The sequence below is a fragment of the Pongo abelii genome, chromosome 13 (genome assembly GCF_028885655.2).
Source record: "Pongo abelii isolate AG06213 chromosome 13, NHGRI_mPonAbe1-v2.0_pri, whole genome shotgun sequence".
NCBI lineage: Eukaryota > Metazoa > Chordata > Mammalia > Primates > Hominidae > Pongo > Pongo abelii.
The window spans coordinates 63,269,382-63,280,864 of NC_071998.2; the positions used below are offsets into that span (position 1 = coordinate 63,269,382).

The 11,483-nt window shown below is 38.9% G+C and overlaps 1 long non-coding RNA gene across 2 annotated transcripts; it reads right to left on the minus strand.

The window, feature by feature from the left end:
• Nucleotides 1-320: 320 nt before the first annotated feature.
• LOC103891474 (uncharacterized) lies at nt 321-2,709 on the minus strand. 2 transcript variants are annotated; one of them, XR_655718.4, is made up of 4 exons: nt 2,616-2,709; nt 1,631-1,758; nt 710-832; nt 321-617 (listed from the first exon to the last, which is right to left on the minus strand). It is a non-coding gene; the product is annotated as an uncharacterized LOC103891474 (long non-coding RNA). The 2 variants fall into 2 exon arrangements; XR_655717.4 differs by having other exon boundaries at nt 321-621.
• Between the last annotated feature and the right edge of the window lie 8,774 nt (nt 2,710-11,483).

Below are 11,483 nucleotides of genomic sequence, written 5' to 3' on the forward strand. Positions count from 1 at the left end.
CCCAATCACCTCTGAAAAGCCCCACCTCTCAGTGCTGCCACATTTGGGATTAAATTTCAACATGAGTTTTGGAGGGGGACAAATATTCAAACCTTAGCAAGTAACTAGGAAAATAGAATATGCAGGGCCCCTGGACACTCAAAATGCCTGACAAAACCTAGAAAGGCAGAAATTAAGGCTGAGAGCAACAGTCAAATGAGCAACTCAAACTGTTTTTTCTTCGGGGCTTCTGAGTGCCTATAACACATCCCAGAAGGTCATCTATTTGAATTTTGGGATATGTGTTTTTTCTTTTTGAGACATGAAAGAGATCTGATGACTTTAAAATCTTCATTTGGGTTGGTTTATTTTCATAGATTTATGTATCTCCACCAGGTGGAGTCAGAGGCCAGTTTATTAAAGGGTTAAACTTTGGAAATAAATTTGGTTAAGGATTTTAGTTTCAGAATAGATGAAGGAAAGATAAACAATACTGAGGCACTGCTTCTTTCTTCAGATGTTCTTGCTGGAATGGTACCTTGTTATTATCATATCCACTTTATGTTTTGTCAATGCGCCCCCATCCTCTGGCTATAACTTAGGACACTTCTGTTGCAAGGAATGGAGACTCATTCCAGCTGGCTCAAGAAAAAAGAATGTTATTATAAACATACAACAAGGAATATCACAGACATTTTTGGAAAAGAAACAAAATACAGCCAGAGTTTACCAGGAACAGGAGCTGCTCTTTGCTTCTCTTAAGGAACATATGGTCACTCTTATTTCTCTTGCTGATGTATTCATTATTCCTTCATTAAGTATACATACTGAGTCTCTACTATGGTGCTAGGGCCTGGATATACAGGGGTAGAAAAGATATTAAATGAGAAGACAGGCATTAAAGAAATAAGCACACACATAAAATTATAAATTGTAATAAATGCTTGGAATAAAATGTGCAAATGTGAAGAGAGAATGTATATGGTGACCTAATTACAATTAGGAGGTTAGGGAATAAACCATTATCAAAGTGACATTTAAGTATAAACCTGAAAAGATGAGTAAGAGATGGCCAGATTGACAATGGGGTAGGATGTTTGATTACTTATAAAGGATTTGAACCAGAAAGAATTGAACCATTTTCTATGCATACAGGAACACAAGGCTTATTATTTAAATAGCTTATTATTTTAATATAGAGTAAACATATTTGTGGTGAATGGGGGACATTCTGTCAGAATTAGTGAAAACACTTAGTTGTGGAAATATGTGAAATATCTGTAGTTTGATTACACTGAGGTTGGTTCTGTACTTCATATTTGCTTCATGTAGTAATTGAAGATATCAATTGTAAATTTTTTATCAGCCCAATGTTTCCCAACACTTATTCATAATGTAATTTACAAGTGCATGAAAATAACTTGCCTTGCATTTTAAGTTGGCCAGTGTCCCTTCTTCTTGTGGGAGGTTTATTACACTAACTAGCAGATCTGGCTGTCCTTTGTTTCCACTTAAATGGCACAAGGGCAAACTTGAGCCAGGCATATAAACAGTGTCCAACCTACAAGTGATTCTTCCTTCAAACCAAGTCATTGAGACCACAGCACACCACCTGACATCATCTGGCATGGCTGTGTACACTGATACATACCTGTCAGAGATCAGACATACAGTCCTGTTCTTTTTGATCCTTCATATGTACCAGGCTAATTATGAATTAGTATTTTGGCCTCTCTCAGTCTGAATGTTGCTGGTAGCTTTTTCTCTCCCAGGTCCTGACTTCACAGATAACAATCCACAATTAAACTCATTTATTTAATAAAGCTTCAGTGACAGTAAAGCTTCCTATGTTGATGTTTACTTATAGGATTTGGGTAATAAACCAATAGATGGCAGATACAAAAAACTGAGTCGCAACAAGCATATCCTAATAGTCTGCTAAAGTAAAAGATTGAATATAAAATAATAACTATTCTATCCAAGCTAAGCCTAGATAATGAAATATTTAAAAACCCTGCCTAGAAAGCAAATATTCCACTTAGAATTTTTTGAAAAATACCTAGAAAAGTTATTTGAGGGCAGTTTACTTGGATTGCTCGAATTATACAATTGGCAATTTAAACGAAAACTTTCTACTGACCTTTGAGGTCTCTTGAAGTTTTTTTTGCTTGTTTATTTTGTTTTGTTTTTAATTTAAGAAAGAAGAGGCATCCAGCTCTGCCTTTTTCCCTCATTAAGACATACCAACAGAAATAACTGGCTGCATTTGGTCTTAGCCAGTATCATATGATTATTTTTAGGGATTTTTTTGGCCCCAACACAGTGCATGGTTGAACTGCCAAAATATAAATCAAGATATGAAACTTACTACATTCTTCAGAATTAATAAATATTTTCCCTGGTTAAAGCAAGACTCCCATAACCAAATCATCCAAAATAAACTAGATTAATTAGGTCCAGAATGGATAAGATAGAATAGTCACAAAGGATAACACTGTATACAATTATAAATATTCATTCCTTTATGTTGCTAATTTTAGATTAGGTCAGCCTGTGGATGTATTAGTCTGTTCTCACACTGAAATAAAGAACTACCTGAGACTGGGTAATTTGTGAAGAAAAGAGGTTTGACTCACAGTTCCACAGGCTGTACAGGCGGCATGGCAGGGGAAGCCTCAGGAAACTTACAATCATGGCAGAAGGGTGAAGGGGAAGCAAGCATATCTTCACGTGGTGGCCGGAGAGAGAGAGAGAGTGAAGGGGGGAAGTGCCACACACTTTTAAACCATTGGATCTCATGAGAACTCACTCACTATCACGAGAACAGTAAGAGGGAAATCCACCTCCATGATCCAATCACTTCCCACCATGTCCCTCCTCCAACATGTGGGGATTGCATTTCGACGTGAGATTTCGGTGGGGACACAGAGCCAAACCGTATCAGTGGACATGTAATGAAAGTGAAAGAGCCTAGCACACTTTAAAAATGCTCTTCGTATCTCGGTGCACTGACTAAGATGGCAGGGCAGGCTTCAAATGCCCGCTCCATCAGTCACTATTGTGCAGCTAGGCATCCACTAAACTCTTTGTGCCTCAATGCCCTAACCAATAAAATAGGCATCATTCCAGCTTGTACACACCATAAGGTTTTGATGAGGATGGGATGAGATCAGGTTTCTAAGGTACTTGGTGTGTAGATTAGCTCTTAATTGAAAATCATATAGTATTATTAATGGCCAGTGATTGTTTCATTGCTTATCTCTGCCAGGATGTAACTATGGGGCAGTGATTCTCACTCCCCCGACCTCAGGAGACATTTGGCAATATCCAGAGACATTTTTGGTTGTGGGGGGGCTACTGGCATCTACTGAGTAGAATTCAGAGATGCTGCTAATACCCCACAATGCACAGGTAGCCCCCACAGCAAGACTCAGATGGCCCCAAATGCAATAGTGCCAGGTTGAGAAACCCTGCTCTAGGGGTTAGTGGGCCTCCTTTTTACTGAGTGTATGTTATACAAGTGTGTGACTTTGTGTTTTGTGCTCTCTAATTTACTTTCTGCTCCTCTCCCCAATGCTCCCAGACTGTGAACTCCTTAGGGGCAAGTTCTGAGTCATCGTCACTGTGGCCATGCCTACAATGTCCAGCCCAAGTCCTGGCTTAGACGAGGCCTCAGTAATGCTTGCTGAAGGGTATTTTAAAACTGCTTTTCAGAAACTCTATTGTAAAACACTAAATCTACCAATGGGGACTATGCATTGATTATTACAGTTCTGAAACTATGGTAGTTTCAGTACATTTGTTCTGACAAGGTACGAGAAAGTTTATGGCACGGTCATCACAGCACATGTTTTGGAGTTGGAAAGACCTCAGTTTGAATTCTACCCTCAATTTACCACTTAGCCTTTTGTAAGTTATAAAAATGTTGACAATAATGCATTTATTCCAGGGATGCTGTGAGAGACTTTATAAGATGGTCAGTGTGAAGAGCCTCGTTCAGAAAATAGTTCCTAGCAGCTAGGATGTGCTATGACTTCAGGCAAGTTCTCAACCCCTACCTCCCCAGCCACAGCCTTCTCTGTAAAGGGGAGATAATAACTTCCTTGTATAATGCTAAAAGGATTGAATGAGGCCATGATGTGCTTAGCAGAGTTTAATAAATGGTGACTATTATTATTATAATCTTTTCATTTCAGTGGAAAAAAACTGAAAAAAAAATAGTTCTCTGTCTTGTGTTTTTCACTTATCCCATCTCTTTTTTTAATACTCCCCAAAAGCAGCAGGAAGGAAACAAAACAAAACAAGAGAGGCCAAGAAATGCATTTTAAAATATTTTTCTCATATTCCAAAATAGTGCCATGAATTTAAAGCTTTCTTCAAAAGAAGCATTGGACACCCTTGTTCTTGTAGCTTCATTGGCTGGAAGAGGCATTGATAGCCATTACTTGTGTTTCTGGGTCACCCTTCAAAGTATTAAATTATTTCACAAAGATTTGTTTCTTTTCATGTGACAAGAAAAAATAAATTGTGATGATTACTGTCACCTCCTGCCCCTTCTTTTTTTTTTAAAAAAAATCATAGGTGAAGCTGCCAAAATCTTGAAAAGTTGTATATATCAAACGTGTAGCAGTGCAAGGGAAAGGAAATAGTATGGGAGCTTTGGAGCCTGTATTTCCATATATGCGGTGGCTCACGCCTGTAATCCCATCACTTTAGGAGGCCAAGGCGGGCAAATCATGAGGTCAGGAGTTTGAGACCAGCCTGGCCAACACGGTGAAACCCCGTCGCTACTAAAAAAACCAAAAAATTAGCTGGGCGTGGTGGTGGGCACCTGTAATCCCAGCTGCTCGGGAAGCTGAGGCAGGAGAATCTCTTGAATCCGGGAGGCAGAGGTTGCAGTGAGCTGAGATCGCGCCACTGCACTCTAACCCAGGCAACAGTGTGGACTCTGTCTCAAAAAATATATATATATATGTATAAATATAAAATATATATTATATTATACAAAATAAATATATATTACAAATGTAAACTATATTTTTATAGTATATAAGTATATAATATACTTATACATTATACATATTATATATGTATAATAATGTATATTACATAAAATTAAAATATATAAAATAGGGAATATTTCCTATTTGAGTGTGTCTGTGCAGGTGGGGAGGGAAGAGAATTAGTCAGGATCTTTTGGTGTGTGTGAGGGTCAGAGACACAGATGCAAACTTTATTGGCTCACTGAATCATGCCTTAGGATGGACTCTATATTGGAATGAATTCTGTGTCCAAACCTAGGAAAAACATTGAGTAAGAAGGATGGGCAATTGTTTTTCTCCAAGCAAGAGACTGGAGTTCACCTTTGTGTCCAGAGAGTTGTATACTATGATTGCAGGCCCCACTTGAAGAGGTTCCCCCAAACCATATCCTTCTTAATTTTTATTTTTCTTTCTTCTGCAATCATCTGATGGGTTCTTCCTGTGTACTGCACAGACAAAATCAATTCACTGAGAATTGAATGGGTTCAATTTCAGTGGTATTGCAGTAAAGAAAGAGTTTAATAGACATGAGGCCGGCCATATAGGAGATGGAGTTATTACTCAAATCAATCTCCCCAAGGGCTCAGAAGCTAGGACTTTTCAAGGATAGTTTGGTGGGCAGGGGGATAGGGAATGGGGAATGATTATTGGTTGGGGATGCAACCTTAGGAGTGTGGAAAATGTTCACTGAGTCAGCCTCTGGGCCACAGGACTGGTTAAGTCATGAGTTGTGGGTTTGGGTGGAGTTAGCCAGTCCACAGAAATGAAAAAGTCTGAAAAGACACCTCAAAAAGTTAATCTCTGGTTCTACAATAGTGATGTTATCTACAGGAGTCACTGGGGAATTTACAAATCTTGTGACCTCCAGAACAATGGCTGGTTATCATTTAACGACACAAACATCTTAGCAGAATTCAGGCCCCTCTAGTAATCCTAACCCTGTGGGATAAGTCTGAGTTAGGCACGCCTCCTCCATGGTTTGTACTGCCCTCTTTCATAGAACTTACTGCTTTGTGTTATAATTACAGAACTACAATAGTCAGTTTACCCATCTGTTGTGGATTAAATTGTGTGTCCCCTATTTCACAAGATAGAGAAAGAAGGAACCCTCCCTAATTCATTCTATGAAGCCAGCATCACCCTAATACCAAAACCAGGAAAAGACACAACCAAGAAAGGAAACTATAGACCGATATCCTTGATGAACATAGATGCTGAAATTGTTAACAAAATACTAGCTAACAGAATCCAATAACATATCAAAAAGATAATCCACCAAGATCAAGTGGGTTTCATACCAGGGATGCAGGGATGGTTTAACATACACAATTCAGTAAATGTGAGACACCACATGAACAGGATTAAGAACAAAAATCACATGATCATCTCAATAGATACAAGAAAAGCATTCGACGAAATCCAGCATCCTTCATAATTAAAACCCTCAGCAAAATCAGCATATAAGGGACATACTTTAATGTAATAACAGCCATCTATGACAAACCCACAGCCAACATAATACTGAATGGGGAAAAGTTGAAAGCATTCCCTCTGAGAACGGGAACAAGACAAGGATGCCCACATTCACCACTCCTCTTCAACATAGTACTGAAAGTCCTAGCCAGAGCAATCAGACAAAATAAAGAAATAAAGGGCATTTGAATTGGTAAAGAGGAAGTCAAACTGTCCCTATTTGCTGATGATATGATTGTTTACCTTGAAAACCCTAAGGAAGCTCCTAGAACTGATAAAAGAATTCAGCAAAATTTCCAGATACAAGATTATTGTACACAAACTTAGTAGCTCTTCTATACACCAACAGCAACCAAGCAGAGAATCAAATAAAGAACTCAACTCCTTTTACAATTGCTGCAAAAAAAAAACAAACAAAAAAATTAAAAAAAAAAACAAGAAAAAAAAAAAACTCAGCAATATACCTAACCAAAGAGTCAAAAGATCTCTACAAGGAAAACTACAAAACACTGCTGAAAGAAATCATAGATGACACAAACAAATGGAAACACATCCCATGCTCATAGATGGGTAGAATCAATATTGTGAAAATGACCATACTCCCAAAAGCAATCTACAAATTCATCACAATCCTCATCAAAATAGTACCATAATTCTTCACAGAGTTATAAAAAACAATTCTAAAACTCATATGGAACCAAGAAAGAGCCTGCATAGCCAACGCAAGACTAAGCAAAAAGAATAAATCTGGAGACATCACACTATCTGATTTCAAACTATACTATAAGGCAATAGTCACGAAAACAGCATGGTACTGGTATAGAATAGGCATAATGGAACAGAATAGAGCACCCAGAAATAAACCCAAATACTTACAGCCAACTGATCTTCAACAAAGCAAACAAAAACACAAAGTGGGGAAAGGACATCCTTTTCAACACATGGTGCTGGGAATAATTGGCTAGACACATGTAGGAGAATGAAATTTGATCCTCATCTCTTACCTTATACAAAAATCAACTCGAGATGGATTAAGGACTTAAACCTAAGACCTGAAACTATAAAAATTCTAGAAGATAGCATTGGAAAAACCCTTCTGGACATTGGCTTAGGCAAGGATTTCATGACCAAGAACCCAAAAGCAAATGCAATAAAAACAAAGATAAATAGCTGGGACCTAATTAAACTAAAGAGCTGTTGCACGACAAAAGAAACAGTCAGCAGAGTAAACAGACAACCCATAGAGTGGGAGAAAATCTTCACAATCTATACACTGACAAAGGACTAATATCCAGAATCTACAACAAACTCACACAAGTCAGTAAGAAAAAAACAAACAATCACATCAAAAAGTGGGCTAAGGACATAAATAGAAAAATTCTCAAAAGAAAATATACAAATGGCCAGCAAACATGGAAAAATGCTCAGCATCACTAATGATCAGGGAAATGCAAATTAAAATCACAATGCGATACCACCTTACTTCTGCAAGAATGGCCATAATAAAAAAATAAAAAAACAGTAGATGTTGTCGTGGATGCAGTGATCAGGGAATACTTCTACACTGCTGATGGGAATGTAAACTAGTACAGCCACTATGGAAAACAGTGTGGAGAGTCCTTAAAGAACTAAAAGTAGAACTACTATTTGATCCAGCAATCCCACTACTGGGTATCTATCCAGAGGAAAAGAAGTCATTAGTCAAAAAAGACACTTGCACATGCATGTTTATAGCAACACAATTCACAATTGCAAAATTGTGGAACCAACCCAAAGACCCATCAATCAACGAGTGGATAAAGAAACTGTGATATATATGTATACACAATGGACTACTACTCATCTATAGAAAGGAATGAATTAACAGCATTTGTAGTGACCTGGATGAGATTAGAGACTATTATTCTAAGTGAAGTAACTCAGGAATGGAAAACAAAACATCATATGTTCTCATTGATATCTGAGAGCTAAGCTATGAGGATGCAAAGGCATAAGAATGATACAATGGACTTTGAGGGCTTGAGGGGAAGAGTGAGAGGGGGTGAGTGATAAAAGACTACAAATATGGTGCAGTGTATACTGCTTGGGTGATGGGTGCACTGAATCTCACAAATCACCACTGAAGAACTTACTCGTGTAACCAAATACCACCTATACCCCAATAACTTATGGAAAAATAAAATTAAATTAAAAATTAAGCATAAATAAATAAATAAATTGTGCATCCCCTTCCAAAATCATATGCTGAATTCGTATACCCTAGCACCACAGAATGTGACCATATTTGGAAACAGGACCGTTGCAGATGATATTAGTTAAGTTTAGATGAGGTTGTTAGGGTAGGCCCCAATCCAATATGATTGTGGCGTTAGAAGAAGGCAAAGATTGGGGTGATGCTTCCACAAGCCAAGAAACACAAAAGCTTGCCAGTGAACCACCAGAAGCTAGGAGGGGTCCTGGAACCAATTCTCCCTCACAGCCCTCTGGAGGAACTAACCCTGATCTTGAACTTCCAGCCTCCAGGACTGAGAGACAATAAATTTCTGTTTGAGCCACCCAATTTGTGGCAATTTGTTACTGCAGCCATTGGAAACTAATACAGCATCTATTTGCCTTAAGCTTCTTAAGATCAGGAAACTCATCATCTGGATCTCTGTAGTCCCATCTCTGAGTACTTTTTCTCATACATAGCAGGCATAAGAAAAAAGGTTAAAGGCATATAAAAAGGTTTTAGAATAAATGACTATGTAAAATATTTGGCATTCAATGGAGATAGTAATGATTATAATACTAACATTAATCATTTTAAAATTCTATGAAATTTAGTGAAAGGAACAATGGCTTGTTCTGCCTGAGATTCTTTATGAAAGCCTTCATGAGCAAAGTCAAATTTATGCATGGAGAGGGTGAACAACTTGGTAATTCAAGTCAAACTTGACAGCACATGGCCATAGAAACCACCTTTCAGGCTTCTTTCCTTTAAAGCAAGGTTTCTTAACTTTGGCACTAGTGAAATTTTGGGCCAAATAAGTCTTTGTTGTTTGGGACAGTCCTGTGCTTTAGAGGATGTTTTTGCAACATCCCTGGCCTTGACCCACTAAATGCCAATAGCATTCCTCATCCAGTTGGCCACCAAAAATGTCTCCAGACATTGCCAATTGTTTAACCTTCTCCCCAATCCCTGGATAATAGAGAACTGCTGCTAAAATCAGGGTGACTTGAAGGTAGAGGAGACTAGTGGTATATTGAGGGCTCATTAAGGTTGCTGGCAGCTGGGTGTAGTGGCTCACACCAGTAATCCTGGCATGCTGGGGGGTCAAGACATAAGAATCACTGGAGTATAGGAGTCTGAGACCAGCCTGGACAACATAGTGAGACCCCATCTCTACAAATTGATACAAAAGTTAGCCTAGTGTGGTGGCACATGCCTGTCGTCCCAGCTACTCAGGAGGCTGAGATGTGAGGATGACTTGAGCCCAAGAGTTCGAGGCTGCAGTAAGCCAAGGTCATGCCACTGCACTCCAGCCTGGGTGACAGAGTGAAAACCTGTCTCTAAAAAAAAAAAAAAACAGAAAATCACTGGCATTTACCTGTGTTGAGGGAATGGGTGGGCAGAAATCAGGAAAAGGTCATGTGCTTATTAATTTTATTAAGCTATCGCTCTGCATACCCTCTCTCTCTTTTTTTTTGTAATTATAGTGGAGTATGAAACTGAGCTTATTATCTCTTCTATGGGGTCTATCCTTCTTTGAGAGAAATGGGAAATTTAAAAATGTGATAATCTATTGGTGAATGGGGAAAACATCTGCTTAGTGTTACATTTACTAAATGACATGACCAAGTTGTTTTTCGTAACCCTGAGCATTTTTCAGAGTCTAACTTATAGAGCGAGCCTGCCTCAGGGATTTCTGGGCTGCCAAGGCAGATATGAGACCCATAAAGACTCCTGGAAGATACTTTTTACAGGATCTGGGAGGTCTAAATCTCGCACCTGCAATCCAGGATTAAGACATTCATGCAACATAAGGTGGATCTATGTTACTCAGTCTTGTTTGGAGAAGGTTTCAAGGTGTCCTGTTATGCTTAGATTCACCTCCATGGAATCTATTCTTAGTAATCATCTTTTGAATAAAGGAAGATGGGGTGAAGCCAAATTCACGGTCTCGAATTTGAGAAACAAGGTTGGTAGGCAAAGGATTCCCCAGAGCACCAAATCATACCACTCTGAAACTTTTAGACCTATTTAATAGGGCAGTCATGTCAGGCCAGAAGTAGTCAACCTTTTTTATAATCCCCTTTCAACTGAAAACCTGTTTTGAAGCACAATATGTAAACAGATAAAGAAGGATTGGGATGGAGGGAGGAAGAGGGGGCTCCCCTCAGCTGGTCTGCTCACACCTTGCCTTGCCTCACAAACGCTCCCTACCCTGCTCCATTTGGAGGGCTATGTAGGGGCAGTTTGCAAAACAAGAACCAGCAGTTGTTACTTTAAACATGGAGGCTTCTATCTTGTTAAGTGAAAGAATAAGAATCTCTCAGAAGTCAGCATATCAAGATTGAGCTTAAAAAGCCACCACACAAATAGAAAGAGTAGTTCCATGTGAAGCTCTCACTTCAGTGGGACCTAAATTAAGCAGGGTGTTGATTGGGCAGATCACAGCCATGGAGAAGAGGGCAAGCGACCAAGCATAAGCACTGAGCAGTTGTATGGGCAAAAGCCCAAGCTGGCTATCATGACCCAGCAATGACAAACTTGGGAAAGTCACTTTCTCCAGTAGCATGAAAGGATGGTCCTCTGAATATCCTAGCTCAGGATTGTTGCTGCACATAGCCTCGGACTTAGAAGGTTGAGAATAAAGCGTGAGGACATGAAGGCTTCAAGCCCTCAAGCCCTCAAGCTCTTTCATTTCATCATGAATGTAGCCTGGGTTTTGCAAGCTAATAAATTTGGATGACAGAGTGAGTTTGGTCCAAAATTTGTCAAATAAA